Source organism: Sceloporus undulatus, unplaced genomic scaffold (assembly GCF_019175285.1).
Source record: "Sceloporus undulatus isolate JIND9_A2432 ecotype Alabama unplaced genomic scaffold, SceUnd_v1.1 scaffold_13, whole genome shotgun sequence".
NCBI classification, from domain to species: domain Eukaryota; kingdom Metazoa; phylum Chordata; class Lepidosauria; order Squamata; family Phrynosomatidae; genus Sceloporus; species Sceloporus undulatus.
Genome location: NW_024802935.1, coordinates 1,057,183 through 1,071,566, shown reverse-complemented (window position 1 = coordinate 1,071,566; position 14,384 = coordinate 1,057,183).

Sequence of the window (14,384 nt, the reverse complement as noted above, 5' to 3'; positions counted from 1 at the left end):
TTTAAGGGCAACCTGTTCAACCTGAGAGTGTGTAGTGGAAATCTCCCTCCCAGTAAACTTATCCACAGCAGGGCTGACACAGACAAAGAGACACCAAATTTGGTTTTAGACACTATGTATGTAACATTTATTGAAATACACAGACATAGACAGATACAAGTACCAAGAGAGCTCTCACACACACCATTCACACAATACTCACACACACAGAAGGCACTTCACTTAAGCCGTTGATCAGTCATCTTCATGAAGGCATGGGAGCTCTGTTGCTGCGGGTCCAGAGCACACCTTTGATTTGGAAAAGTCTCTCTTTTAAGGCTTTACCACATCCTCCGTCCTGCTGTCTTTACATGAGGACCTCTTCCTTTGACGCTGACCAACACTTCAGATCGAACAGTTCTTTGCAGTCTCTTCCTTATCAGTCTTTGTTTCTATCCAGGCTGTTTGTACAGTCCTGGATATCTTCTTCTTTATGGATAAGCAGCTACATCCAAGATTTTGGACACGCCATCTATTGCCACATCAGCAGTTCTCAAAAAGTCCTCGCCTCACTTGCCAGACAGCTTTCCCCATCATGCATTGTGCATTCTCCATTTCGTTTGCTCCAGTAGTGCCTTTCATACACATTCATACATTTCCTTACAGATGAAAGAACATTAACTGCATTTGCACAAATTTACCTGTTCTAAGGATGTAAATCTACCAATTTCATTCTCTCAGGCAAGAATGAATTATTTAACGTTTGGTTTTTTGTGGTTTTTTTGGGCTATGTGGCCATGTTTTAGAAGAGTTTATTCCTGACGTTTCACCAGCATCTGTGGCTGGCATCTTCAGAGAATGATTTAACTGTTATTTTTGCCCTTGCTGTAAGAAAGTCTCTGAAAACAAAAAACAACAAAGAAGCAACAAAAAATGGAGTTCAGGATTTAATGTATGCTAAAAGCATGTAGGTGGCTTTTTTGAACTGAAAACATTATTTTTCCATGCAGAAAACAAGTTTCCTATACAAAACCCAGCATTTACTGCATAGAGAAGAAGTCTTCTTCACAGAAACCCTAATTTGCTGTTCAGCAATGCTATTTTCAGTGCAAAAATTTCTTGTAGTTGCACAAAATCCCTACATGATTTTTTTTAATGCATAATATGTCTTGGACTACATTTTTGCCATTGTGGGATTCTTCTCATCAAGGTTTCCTGAGACCTAAGAAACTAGGGCGGGTTACAAACCACCGAAAAGTGGCGCTCTGCTGCCGCCGGCGATTGCTGCATCCGGAAACCACAGCAGCCAAACCGTGCGGTTCCCGGATGCAGCAAAGAAGAAGCGCCAAAATGGCCCTTCTTCTTGCGCCCTGGATGGAACTCTGCGAGGCGCTACTTGTGCACTCACAGCATCACATCCGGGGCACAACGTGCGGACGCTAAGCGTCCAGCACGTAAAGATGGCGGTACCCGTGTGTATAGGGCGCCGCCATCTTTACGCCCTCGTCACGTGCTAGGGGTGAGGCTGGTATGGATGCTAGGTCCTCGGCCAATCCCTAGCATGTGACGAGGGCGCCGCAAAGGCCTGTTTGTAACAGGCCTAGGATATGGACATGTCCCAAATATTTATGAATGTTTCTCCATCTGTAATCTGCTGTCTTTCCCATTTCTTAGTATGTGTATAAGGTGTTTGTCTTTTTACATATTACATGTTGTATACTTTCTCTTAGAAAGCCAATGCTTTTTGCATCAGCTGACAGTGGCTGCATCAGATTGTATACTCACCAGAAAAACACCAGTTACAATGTTCTATATTACCAGGTATACACTCCATGTATGGTGAGGTGTGGTTCTGAAAAAAAACATTCCTTTCCTACTCATGGTGAACAAATGGAACACATTTTTTCTTGATGTCAGCAGCCACATCCATGGGCAAAAACAGAAAAAACCATTGCCCACCATTTTAGCTTTCTATTTTGCTTCAGTCTTATGCACTAAAAGTGAACAGTGCTGAAGATGTAAAAAATGATGGTTGCTTAAATAAAGTTCCAGAGAAATTATACTACTACTTGTTCATAACCTTCTTAATGGTTCTCTTTCTATCTAATTTGCACATATAGCTAGCAATCAAAACTGGAAAAATCACTTTGAGATAATGAAATAAAAACTAATAAGAACATTTGGAGTTTTAAGTGGAAAAAACCTGTCCCCTAATTAATGATGTGAGCTGATAGCAAACTGAAAGTGGGAAGATTTGTTTGAACCAGATGTTTATTCTAAATCCATTCAGCCATTATATAACAGATGCCTCTTGCATACTTATCCAATATTAAAACAGTAATATTTTAATAAAAAAATTTTTCATTCTGGTCCTTTCCTACATGTCTCAAGTCTGTAATGACTTTCTACCAAGGTGCTTTCTCTGTTCTAATTAATCATTAGTTCTTATCTTTTTAGAAGAACAAAATGTAAACTATCTGTGCCACCAGCTGCTTGTTCAGTCTTTAAGACTGCCATACCAGGTAGTCAAGGTAAGGTTTGATTATATTTTTCCTTGTTTCCAGCCAGCAATCTTTCCTCTAGGAATATATATATCTGTAGTATTCATATTCAGAGCTGATTTTCTTTTTATGGTCAGGCTATCTACTTTTGTTTCCACCAGTGAACCAGTGTGGATATTAAACACTCTAAGAGGCCAGCTGTAATTCTTTTAGAATTGCTTTTACACTAAATAATTACAGAAATATATTTTTAACTTGAAGTATAGATATGCATGCCTATATACATGCTTTTGCTAAGGAGCCAGACGAAATGTGCCAAACAACTCTTGCAGTCATGAAAACAGAAGTCTAAGACTTGGGCAAGATCTTGAAGTGCTGAGATATATAAATTAATGCTGAAGTTAAAACTGTCCATATCATCATATTTCCAGTTTCTGCATATTGTTGTGAAAACTGGATAATGAAATTAATTGACTACATCACTCAGGTGATAGGTGTATATGGCTGCATCTGCACTGCAGAAATAATCCAGTTTTGCACCATTTTAATTGCCATGGCTCAATGCTATAGAATTTTGGGAATTGTAGTTTATTGTAGCACCAAAGCTTTCTGACAAATTTCTCACAAAACTACAATTTCCCAGAATTCCATAGCATTGAGCCTTGGCAGTCAAACTGGGGTCAAACTGGATTAATTCTGTTGTGTTGATACAGCCTATGATGCTGTAACTCTGGTCCATCTCTGGATCTGATACCTTAAAACCCACCAGTGAAGTGATGAGCTCAGTGGTAGTATGGGGCTGGATGCATCATCCTTCAATGCTCCACTTATCAGTGCCATGCAGCTCATTCAGTTGAATGCCTCTCTCCAAAATGAGCCCATTCACCAATTTAATATGTCTGCTAACATACCATTCTTGCTGAGATAGCCTAACAGGTAATTATCTGTATTAAAAAGGTCCTCCTCTACATATCCATCAGACTTATTTCAGCACTAGAAGGGAACATGGAGCAAAGGAGCTTCAGATCTCAAAGAAAAGAAGGAGATGTGTGGTGAAGTAGTCATTTGAGTGCTTTCCAATAATACTTGTAAGGAAATAATGTAATATCTGTAATATTGATGAGAGGCAAGAAATGAACTGCTTATATGTGTCAAATCAGTCAGAAGGGAGCCATACTACATGAAGAGTGTCACAAGCTTTCCCATCATTGGGAAACAAATGAGGTTCCCAACTTGATCATACTGAGTGAGCTGTGTGATGTTCCATATTAATGATTAAAGTGTTTTTCAAAAAGCATTTGCAGTAGCTTCTATTGTCCAAATTAACATTTTTCTGCTCTTTACAATGACTACCTTGAAAGGTAAGATGAAGAATCTACCACAGAACAAAATTCTCTCATGCAAGCCCATGAATATTAGACTCTCAAGTGCATATAGTTCTTAGCTTGGTGTAATCGAGATAGATTTTATTTTGAATGCAAGTTCATGTCCCATTATGCAAGTAAACAGAAGGAGTAATCTTAAAATGGTGCCTGGGGTACACATTTGAAAGTCAAACACATCTCTTATTGTTCTCAGTGTTATTCACTGCTGCCAGTCTTTGGGTGCTTCAGTAATATTATTTTTTTTTCCTTTGCCTGTTTAATGAAAAAAAAGTAGAAAGTTTTATCTTCTGGTTTCAACTTTAAGAGAACAAAATAGGAAACTACAGTTATCATTGCCACTGGGTTTGTTATATTGTCACAATGAGCTGTGCCCTTATATGAAAACAGTAGTTGATGGTTGCCATATTGACAACAACAGGCAGGACAGGTCAACATGATCCTGCTAATGTTACACTTGTGCTTTCAATAAGATAGGGAAATATTGTCAATCCTTTCCCATTATTCATTCCAGAAATGTGAACTCTGCCCAATTTTGAGTTCCAGAAATACAACATTTCTTTTAAGAAGCACTGGTTGAGTTTCCCTTGTCCCAAATGCTAGGGACCAGAAATGTTTAGGATGTTGGAATTATTATCATTATCATTATCATTATCATTGTTATAGAATATTTGTGTATACATAATATGATATCTTGGAGCTGGAACCCAAGTCTAAACATGTTTTGTATACACCTTATATACATTTCCTGAAAATATTTTTATATACAACATTTTTAAAATAATTTTGGGCATGAAACAAAGTTTGTGTACACTGGACCATCAGAAAGCAAAGCTGTCTCTATCTCAACAACCCATTTGGACAAGTTTGGATTTTGATATATTTTGGAATTCTGGATAAGGAAGACTCAACCACTATCATATTAAGTCCTCTATGAGTGTGCAAAATCCTACTTTTGTATTTATGGTGAACAGACTTAAGTTGTTCTTGTATAGATGATGTATATGTGAAAACGTCTAGCCAAAAAGTTTCTGTAGAACCTTTTTTCCCATATGTGAAAGAAAGCTGAACTAATAGGCATTCAATTGGTTAAACTGATAATAAATAAATACAGTCAGATCTCTGTATTTGCAGGGGGCTCCATTCTGGGGGGCCCACCCCCATGGAAACCAAAATCTATTAAAATGAACAGCAGCATGGTGTGTGTATGCCCTGCCATTAAGCAAAACAGAGGCTTGCCATCCATGGATGGTTAAATCCGTGGATGGCAAGTCTGCTGATAAAGAGAGCAGACTGTAATTCTGTCTGCAAACAGATAAATGGAACATCTGTGAGAGGTAAGATGAATTGTCTGTTGTAGACCACTGGGTCAATCCTTGAACTATAAAAATTTGTTTTTCAAAAAGTGTGTTTTATATAACAACTTTTCCCTGTTACTTACAATGTCTTAAAGCAAAGTATAGCTAAAAGGTATTTGCTATAAAAGTTAAAAATATTTAAATAAACAATCCTGTTAAAAGCATTAAATTAAAACTAACTGAAAGAAAGAAGCTGGTGGCATGAACTTTCGTAGACTTGAGCCTGCTCCATCAGATGCATGAGAAGGTAGGCTCAAGTCTATGACAGGTCATGCTGCAAGCTTCTTTCTTTCAGTTAGTCTCAAAGGGCGCTACAATATCCCTTTGCATTCTGATTTTCCAGACTAAAACAGCTACCTCTTTAAATTAAAACAATTTGAAAACATGTTAAAACATGTTAAAACATGGAAAAGAATAAGGTACCCTATTAAACAAACAAACAAACAAACAAAAACAGTCACAGTAAGTTAAGAGGCACTGGTTTGTCTAAATAAAAAGGTTTTTGGCTGCCAATGGAAAAAGAGGAAGGGGCCACCAAAGACTCCCATAGCAGCAACCAGTGAGAAGGCCCTCTCCTATGTCCTTTCCAAACATACCTGTGATGGTGGGGGGATGGAGAAAACGCTCTCCTCTGAAGACTTTAAAAGTTGGTAGTACTAGTAAATCACTTATACGTAGTTAAACAGGGCAACTGATCACATAAAAGGACTTCAATGCAATTCACACTTCATTGAACATAAAGACAAAAACACCCTTTGAATATATTGCTCTCTTGGGCAGTAGAGATATAAAGAAATCTTTCTGCAATTTGTGCAAAGAGTACCTGGGGGGGGGGGATATCATTGCAGTTTCTCAAGTAAAGCATACACATGTACAGAGGCTGGCTGATGATTGATCCCAAAGACACAAACAATCCATCTCATACCTTTAATTATTAAAAGTCTATGCAACAAGGCAGCAATTGTCACAGTATAGCTATGCAATTTGCACTATTGATGCAAAAATCACTTTTACAAATGCAAAATGAATAAATAAATATTTAAGACTGGCATAAATACCTCAGATTTTCACAGGCAAGGCATAAAACAGTCTTGCACCTGAGAATGAGACAAGTGAGAACTTACGTTTCAAGTTGTTTGGACATGAAGTGAATGCTTTTAGAATCAGGGTGAAGTCTAGACTACTCCTTGCACACTAATTGGCCACTTACTGAGGTGGCAAGAATGAGTTACTTGCCACATAAGTGCTTAGTAAATTACTGGATTTTAACTGACCAACATTTTTTCCACATGGGTACAATTGTAAGATTCTGTAAGTATTGCTCAGTGTGAGCAAAGACTGAGGGAAGGAAATAAAGTCTTAAAAACTCCAGAATTTAGTGAAGAGGGTGAACATAAAAGCTGTACTCAGTTGGAATCACAGCCTCAATTAATGGGCCAAATAGTACTAACTGCTAGAAAACAATTTTATATTTATGGTACAATCATTGAAAAGGAAGTAGTAAAATCTTATTTTCTCACAGCTGCAGGCATATGAAAAGATGAGTCTGTCTGTTTAATGTATGCATAATCAACATAAACTAGCATATTCAGAAAGCTGTTCTCTTAATTTGTGTTCTCATAGCTGGCACATGTGAAACAATTTTAAAGAGAATTTCACACTTTATACAGAATAAACCCCAGGTTTCAACCCAATCAGATAAATATTCTAGGCTTAGAGAAAACTGTAGGTAATGTATCCATTCAGTAATATGTGGAAATTACAATTTATGAGTAATATTAGTACAGAGAATATGACTAAGAATTCTGTAAAGTGTGGTATGGTAGGAGGTCAGATTATAGGATGTTCACAGTAGTTGGATAGATTAGTCATTGGAATGTTTGTTGCTAACCTTATACATTGCTGTAGTTAGGTGCCTTTGAGTTGATATTGACTTGGAAACCCTTTTAATGAGACATCTCCAAGACACTCTCTTCTCCAATGCTCTGCTTAGGTCTTGTAGGTTCAGGCCCATGAACTCCCTAACAGAGTCTATCAATATGGTGTGTCATCTTCCCTTTTTCTACTGTCTTCTACCTTGCCAAACGTCATAGTCTTTTCTAATGAGTTGTGCCTTCTCATGATGTTGCCAAACTATGACATACTCAATTCAATTATCTTGGCTTCCAGGGAGATTCCAGCCTTGATCTGTTCAAGGACCCATTTGTTTGCCTTTTTGGATGTCCATGTGTCTCAACACTCTTCTCCAGTACCACTTCTCAAATGATTTGATTTTCTTTTTGCTGGCTTTTTTCACTCTTCAGCTTTCCCATTCATCCATGGTGATGGGAAATACAATAGACTGGACAATACTAACTTTAGTGGTCAGCTGTATATCTTTACTCTTTAAGATCTTGTCTAGTGCTTTCATTTCTGCCCTTCCCATTCCTAGTCTCTTACTTATTTCTTGACTATAGTATCCAAGATACAACCCTTTAAGTAATTTACTGCTGCATGTCTTAATTCTAGGCTGAGGTAGTGAAGAGAAGGTCTATTTTATGTATCCCCTGATTCTATGACCTTGTACATTTCTTTCTTTTCTCTTTTAATTGTCTAATTATCCTTAAGACAGAACAGGACTGTCATGTCTTTGACTTAATTGTGGAGAATGTGAGCTGTTCTGTTCTAAATTTAAAGAGGCCCATGATGAGAAAACTCAGAAAATCCAGAAAAGAATTTTATTTCTTTTCATCTATAGTCCCATGATCACTGAACTGTGCTCATCCATTTGAATGTTTGAAACTCTCTTATTGCAGTGTCTGCTACTGGAAGGAATGCCATTCTTTTTGTCTTTTTGTCATAGTCAGTATTCTAAGACATACAATTGGTTTGTTGTTGCAAATTTGATTTGCAAGAGTATGAAGGAAAGAGTCAGAATTCCAGTGAGCAGCTAAAACAATCATTTTCTTTGGAAGAAGCAGCCACAAACATGCTGATAAAACCTTGTCGTGGTACCAGACAAGCTATATGGCTGCTTGTAAGAGTTAAGAACCCAAATATGCCTTCCAAGCAATGACAAGCTGGTAACAGAACCTTCTTATCTGTGAACTTATTTTTCAGCCATTGGAGAGAAGGATAACATTCAAAGGGTATATAGAATGGAGGTATAGACTTGTTTCAACATCAAAAAGTAAAATCATTTCAGCAGCATTTTTCTCTATAGGTCATTTGGGGGGGGGGTGTTATATGGAGCACTTTATATGAAGCTTATTTCTCCCAAATTTTAAGTTGTCTTCCTTTTATCTCCTGGCAGGTTGTTCTCTTGGCAGGGTAGGACATCTCTCTCTCTCTCTCTCTCTCTCTCTCTCTCTCTCTCTCACCGGTCTATTGGAGTGATACCTTTTTACAGAGGAAAAGCACTCCTTTTGCAAAGGAAAAGCATCACCAAGTGAGTTTCATGGCTGTGCTGGAATTGAACTCTGGTCTCCAGAGATGCAGTCCATCCCTCAAACCACTCTGCCACACTTGCACAAAGAGAGAGAGAGAGAGAGAGAGAGGTGTCTCCAGTTTTGACCCTTTCTGCCAGATCAAGGGTTATACCATAGACTAATTCATATTACTCTTGTTAGGCAGTGGAATGGAGGTTGCATAAATACTTTCTGAGTTTTGCTTCTTTTCTTCAAAGTATGGGGGACAATCATTCCATAATTGATTTTACAAGAGCCCACTTTATGATGTTTTCCCCCCACTGGACTCTCAGGTTGTCCTATTTTGAAACTATTCCAGCTTCTGCTAAAGTTGGTGGTTTCTATCTGCATTGCTGATATAATACAAATTCACACTATTTTAACTTTCATGCCTCCATCTTATGGAATCTTGTGAACTTTTTGTTGTGGCACTGGAGTTCTCTGAGGAAAAATGCTAAATGTCTCACAAAATTACAATCCCCAGAATTCCATAGCACAGAGCCATGACAATTAATGTGGTGTCACCCTGAATTATTTCCACAGTGCAGATTCAGTCTTAGTAGGGCAGTGAATTTGTTCTGTGTTTTAGCGGGCTTTTAATGGAGCTATCCAGGGAACTAAACCCTATCCTCAGAACAGAGTCAGAACCTTGGGCAGCTCCTTTAAAACACAGACTAAACTCTAGAGTCAATTCACAACTCTATGACATAGAAGCCAACACCCACCACTAGTGAAGAATCCACCTTTTCCAAAGATGAAGCCCCCCTCTCCCAGCATGAATTGCTTTCTTTGAAGCAACATATTAACTCTTTAACTTAGAACAACAAAAAATTTCTAAAACAAATGCGGGCAGGAGAACCAGATGCTGACTCTTTTGCTGAACATGTTGAATGCATCTTTACACTCTTTTCCAACAATATTTACAACAGAAGTTGAGCAACTCTGGTCCATGTGGGTTTTGGATTTTTTGTTTATTTTTTATTGGTTGGCTTTTGAATGAATGAATGAATGAAATATTTATTTATATCCCGCCTCTTCCATTTTGGGGATTGAGGCAGGTAACAACATTATATAGTACATAAAAATCAAACATTAAAACCCACAAAAACCCTGTCTAACTCTTCCACTCAAATTTAAAATTACACAGTTAAAATATATAACAACACATCACAATTATTGCACAATCCACGATGAAAGAGGTGTAGAAAAAGTTCAATTGGTTCTGGGCAATTTTCAGTCTGGGTAGGCCTACCGGAAGAGGGGTTTTGTCACCTTTTTGAAAGCCTCCAGTGAGGATAGCTGGCAAATTTCTTTTCAAGGAAGGCAAGTAGGAGTTTCTCTGCACAATAATAAATTAAAGTAAAAGGGTTCAGGCGTGCCTTACTTGCTAAAAGTAGGAACACCTAAAGCTATCATATGTATTTATGGTCAGATACTTAAAAGCTAAAGATCACTTTTATCCAGTTAGGGTGTTTTTTTTTTTAACATTCACTGGAAGTCTTTAGGGCAAATACTTTCTCAAGGAAAAAAAACCCCTCATTTCCAGCATATAACAGATCATAAAATAACATCCTACCTAATGGCTGATTTTTTGACTGAAAATTAGATTAAGATTTCCTGTTCTATGGTTTATAGAAATGTTTCTCTTCGTCAAATCAGAATACTGGATAAATGGTCAAGAGATTATAAATCTAAAAGGAGAAAGAAAAGAAGGCCATCAGAGCTCTGAAGAATAGAAGAGATTTCTTGGTGTGTTTTTTAACCATAGGAGGTTTTTTTAAAAAAAATACAGAAAGAGGGAACTTTAGGGTTGAATCAGCAAGGGACACTTTCCTCCTTTTCCTGACTGTGCAGTACTGGAAAAATGATGACCAAGATTGTACATTGCCTACTTAGCTATAAATGCATATCTAAGTAACATTTCCTGGCTTGGACCTCCCCCCCAAATGTATCTTAACAGCCAACCTAGTCTAGAAGGACATTACTGGCATTCTGCATGGAGGTGCAGATTTGTAACCTAGATCCATAACTGCTTCAAATTCACTAATATTTCATATTCATGAGTGTGGCACTATTCCCACAGTTATAAATGCTGGGCCTAAACCTTAACAACCAGCAGTGGCACAGAGCAATGGATGACTGGATGAGTGTTCACTGGAAACCTTTACAGCAAATACTTCCTCAAGGAAAGAAAATTCATTGGAAGCCTTTAGGACATTGCTGGTGATCAGGATGACATTCTAGCCTTTTCCATCAGTAAGCAAGGCTGCAACAAGGCTGCAACAACCAAAAACAGGACCTCTTTTACACTTCCTGATCACAGCCTCACTCCCATTGATCAGTGGCTCCTATATGATTAATAATAATAATAATAATAATAATAATAATAATAATGATAATAAATATTTTATTTATATCCTGCTTTTCCAATTTGTGATTAGGTAGGTTTGGGAAGGCAATTACAGCCGGGGAAATAGTACCACAATTTTGAATTAGTGAACACATAGCAGTGACAAATATGTAATTCTGCTGTATGTGTGTGCATGTGTGTTATCTGCCCTCAAGTCAACTTTGACTTATGGCGACACTATAAATGAGACATCTCCAGGACACCTTGTCCTCAACAGCTTTCCTCAGGTCTTGCAAACTTGAGTCTATCCATCTGTAATGTGGTCTTCCTCTTTTCCTATTGTTTTTTGTCTTGCCTAGTTTTATCATCTTTTCTAATGGGTCATGCCTTGTCATGATCTGGCCAAAGTGTAACAGCCTCAATTTACACTTTCTGACTTCTAGGGAGAGTTCAGGCTTTTTTGTGGGTTTTTCAGGCTATGTGGCCATGTTCTAAAAGAATTTCTTCCTGACCTTTCACCAGCATCTGTGGCAGGCATCTTCAGAGAATACTTGCCTGGAAAAAGTTAGGTATATATATACTGTGTGAACCTGGGAATGCAGGAGTGATTTGCATGTGTATTGTTCTGTTGCTGATGGCTGGCCTCAGGCTGGGAGGTTAATGCAAAAGAGGATTAGTGTCTGCTAATTGGTGATCATTATCTGCTGGGAAACCACTCATTATCTGAGTGGTTTCCCATTTGCATTTGCTGAGTTCTCATGTTGCTATTCTTCAGGACTGGTAGTCAAATTTTGTTCACTTTAAGGGTTTCTTCTTTCCGGTTGAAATTATCCAGACGTTTGTGGATTTCAATGGCTTCCCTGTGCATGGTAGTGGTTGGCATGGTCCAGAATTTCAGTGTTTTCAAACAGTATTTTATGCCCAGGATGCTTTGTGGCATGTTCTGCTACTGCTGATTTTTCTGCCTGGCCCAGCCTGCAGTGTCTCTTGTGTTCCTTGATTCTTGTTTGCACACTGCATTTGGTGGTCCCTATGTAGACTTGTCTGCAGTTGCATGGGATGCGGTAAACTCCTGCAGCTGTGAGAGGGTCTCTCTGGTCCTTTGCTGGATTTTCTTCATCGGTTTGTAAACCATTTGAAGGTTGTGCTTCCTCAACACTTTGCCTATTCTGTCTGTGACTACTTTGATGTATGGTAAAAATACCTTCCCTTTTGGTGGCTGCTTGTCTTCACTTCTCTGGGTTTTCCTGGGCCTTCACTTTCTAATGTCTGAGTTTGTCTTTGTGTGGTTCTTCTTCAAATGAGTCTTACATCCTTTTATCTCTTGTATGTAGACCTTCAATGTTTTGTTTCCATTGTCTTTATATATCATCTTGGTTGTGCATTGTGTGCTCCTGCTGGTCATAGGGTACTCTTGGTTTAAATTTCCTTTTGATATCTCAGATCTTGTGGAAGAGGTCCTTTGTTTGTTATTAGTAATTCATAGCCTGTGCCATAATTGGCTCCTGGTCTCATAAAAATATGTTTGCAATCAATATACTGTTGGCCTTGCAAAATTCTATCAGCCACTCTCCTGCTTAATTTCATGATCCTAGTCCAAATCTTCCTATAATCTTTGATTCTGCTCTGCTTCCTACTTTTGCATTCCAGTTATTAAGAACTGTTTAATACATTTTGGTCTGATCGATTTTATTCGGATTCCAGCATAGAATCATAATTGAGGAGGAGGAGAAAGAACATCAGAGAGAGTAATTGGAGGAAGGAGGCTGCCTTGCACATCACCAGTGCATTTTATCACGAGGGAGCTAATGCAGAAGGCAAGGTAGAGGCAGCATCTGGCAAAAGAGGCAAGGTGATGTTGTGGGATGCAAGGGGTAGAACTCTACCTTTAAAATCCTTAAATGCATTACAGGATGCCAGCTGATGCCCTTAAAGACTGGGCTGTCTATCATTATAACATCTACCCACCACACCACCATTTATGAAGAATGATGCTTTGTTTCCAAAGGAGAATTGCACTCTAAGTGGTCTATTTAAGGCTAATTGCCAATAATAGTTATCTATTCTTACAAATGCTAGTTTAAATACTAACAAAATAACTCAGTACAATATAAAAATCTAACTTAATGGATTCTGTTCTGTACACATTATGGGACTTTGTTACAAAGTTATGTATGTTATGTATTTTCCAGTCTTCCTCTTTATAAAATGTCTAGGCTATTTTGAATTATTTTTGATATGTTTTTATGCATTAATGCATGCTATAAATGACTCTAATGCTGCCTCTAAGAATGAAGGTGAAAAGTATTGGTTGCATTCATACACACACACACACACACACACACACATATACGTTGAAATGTTTCCCTAATGGTATACAGTTTTTACTCTTGCTCCTTTATTTTTCCAATGTTTTCAAATTTTACAATATGCCTAAAGGGGAAAACTGGAGGAGAATGTCATTTATTTTAATCATAGGCTTTTGAATTGCAGCAGAATGCTATAGCATATGTGTTCAAACTGCTTTCAAGATCTTGTCATTCTATGTACAATAATTATGCAATGTTAGGCGCGTTTACTCAGTTATACAGGACAAATCCAAGTTTTTCATATATTCTGACCTTCCTTTTTATATCTGCTAATATTTAAAGGAAATTATTCCTAAAGATAGGCTATTGTAATGGCTTGCTGTAATCAGATGTAAGAGAACAATGTAGACTCCCCACACATGACATTTTCAGCCCTGAAGAAAAGCCAAGGGTAGTACCAAAGAGTTAGAAAAGTCAGATCTGTGCAGCTGCTAAATTGTTCTTGGCAAACAATGAATCCTGATCCATTCTGTGTAAAACAAGAATGACTCTATACATAGATATCACCGGATGGCCAATATAAAAATCAAATAGACTACACAATTGGAAGCAGAAGATAGAGAAAGTCTATTCTTTCTGCAAAAGCAAGGCCAGGAATGGACTGTAGCACAGACCATGAACTACTAATAGCAAAAGTTAGAATGAAGCTAAAGAAGAACAGTGAACCAACCATCATGGCAAAGTATAATCTGGATAACATCACTGAAGAACTAAAAGTCAAAGCAAAATACAGATTTGTATTATTAAGCCTAATTGACCAGAACTCTGAATTGAAGCCAGGGACCTTTTTAAAGACAAAAGCAGAAAGACACTGTCTGTAGCCAAAAGAAAGAAAAGCCTCAGTGGGTGACAGATGAATCCTACAAGCATTCAAAGACAGAAAAAAAGCAAGACAAGGAGAAAAAAGGGTGACAGAAATAGGATCAAAACTGTGAATGCAAATGTGCAATGGCAACCATGAATCTGGAGGAGCTGAGCTGGGCAGTTGAGAACAGGGTG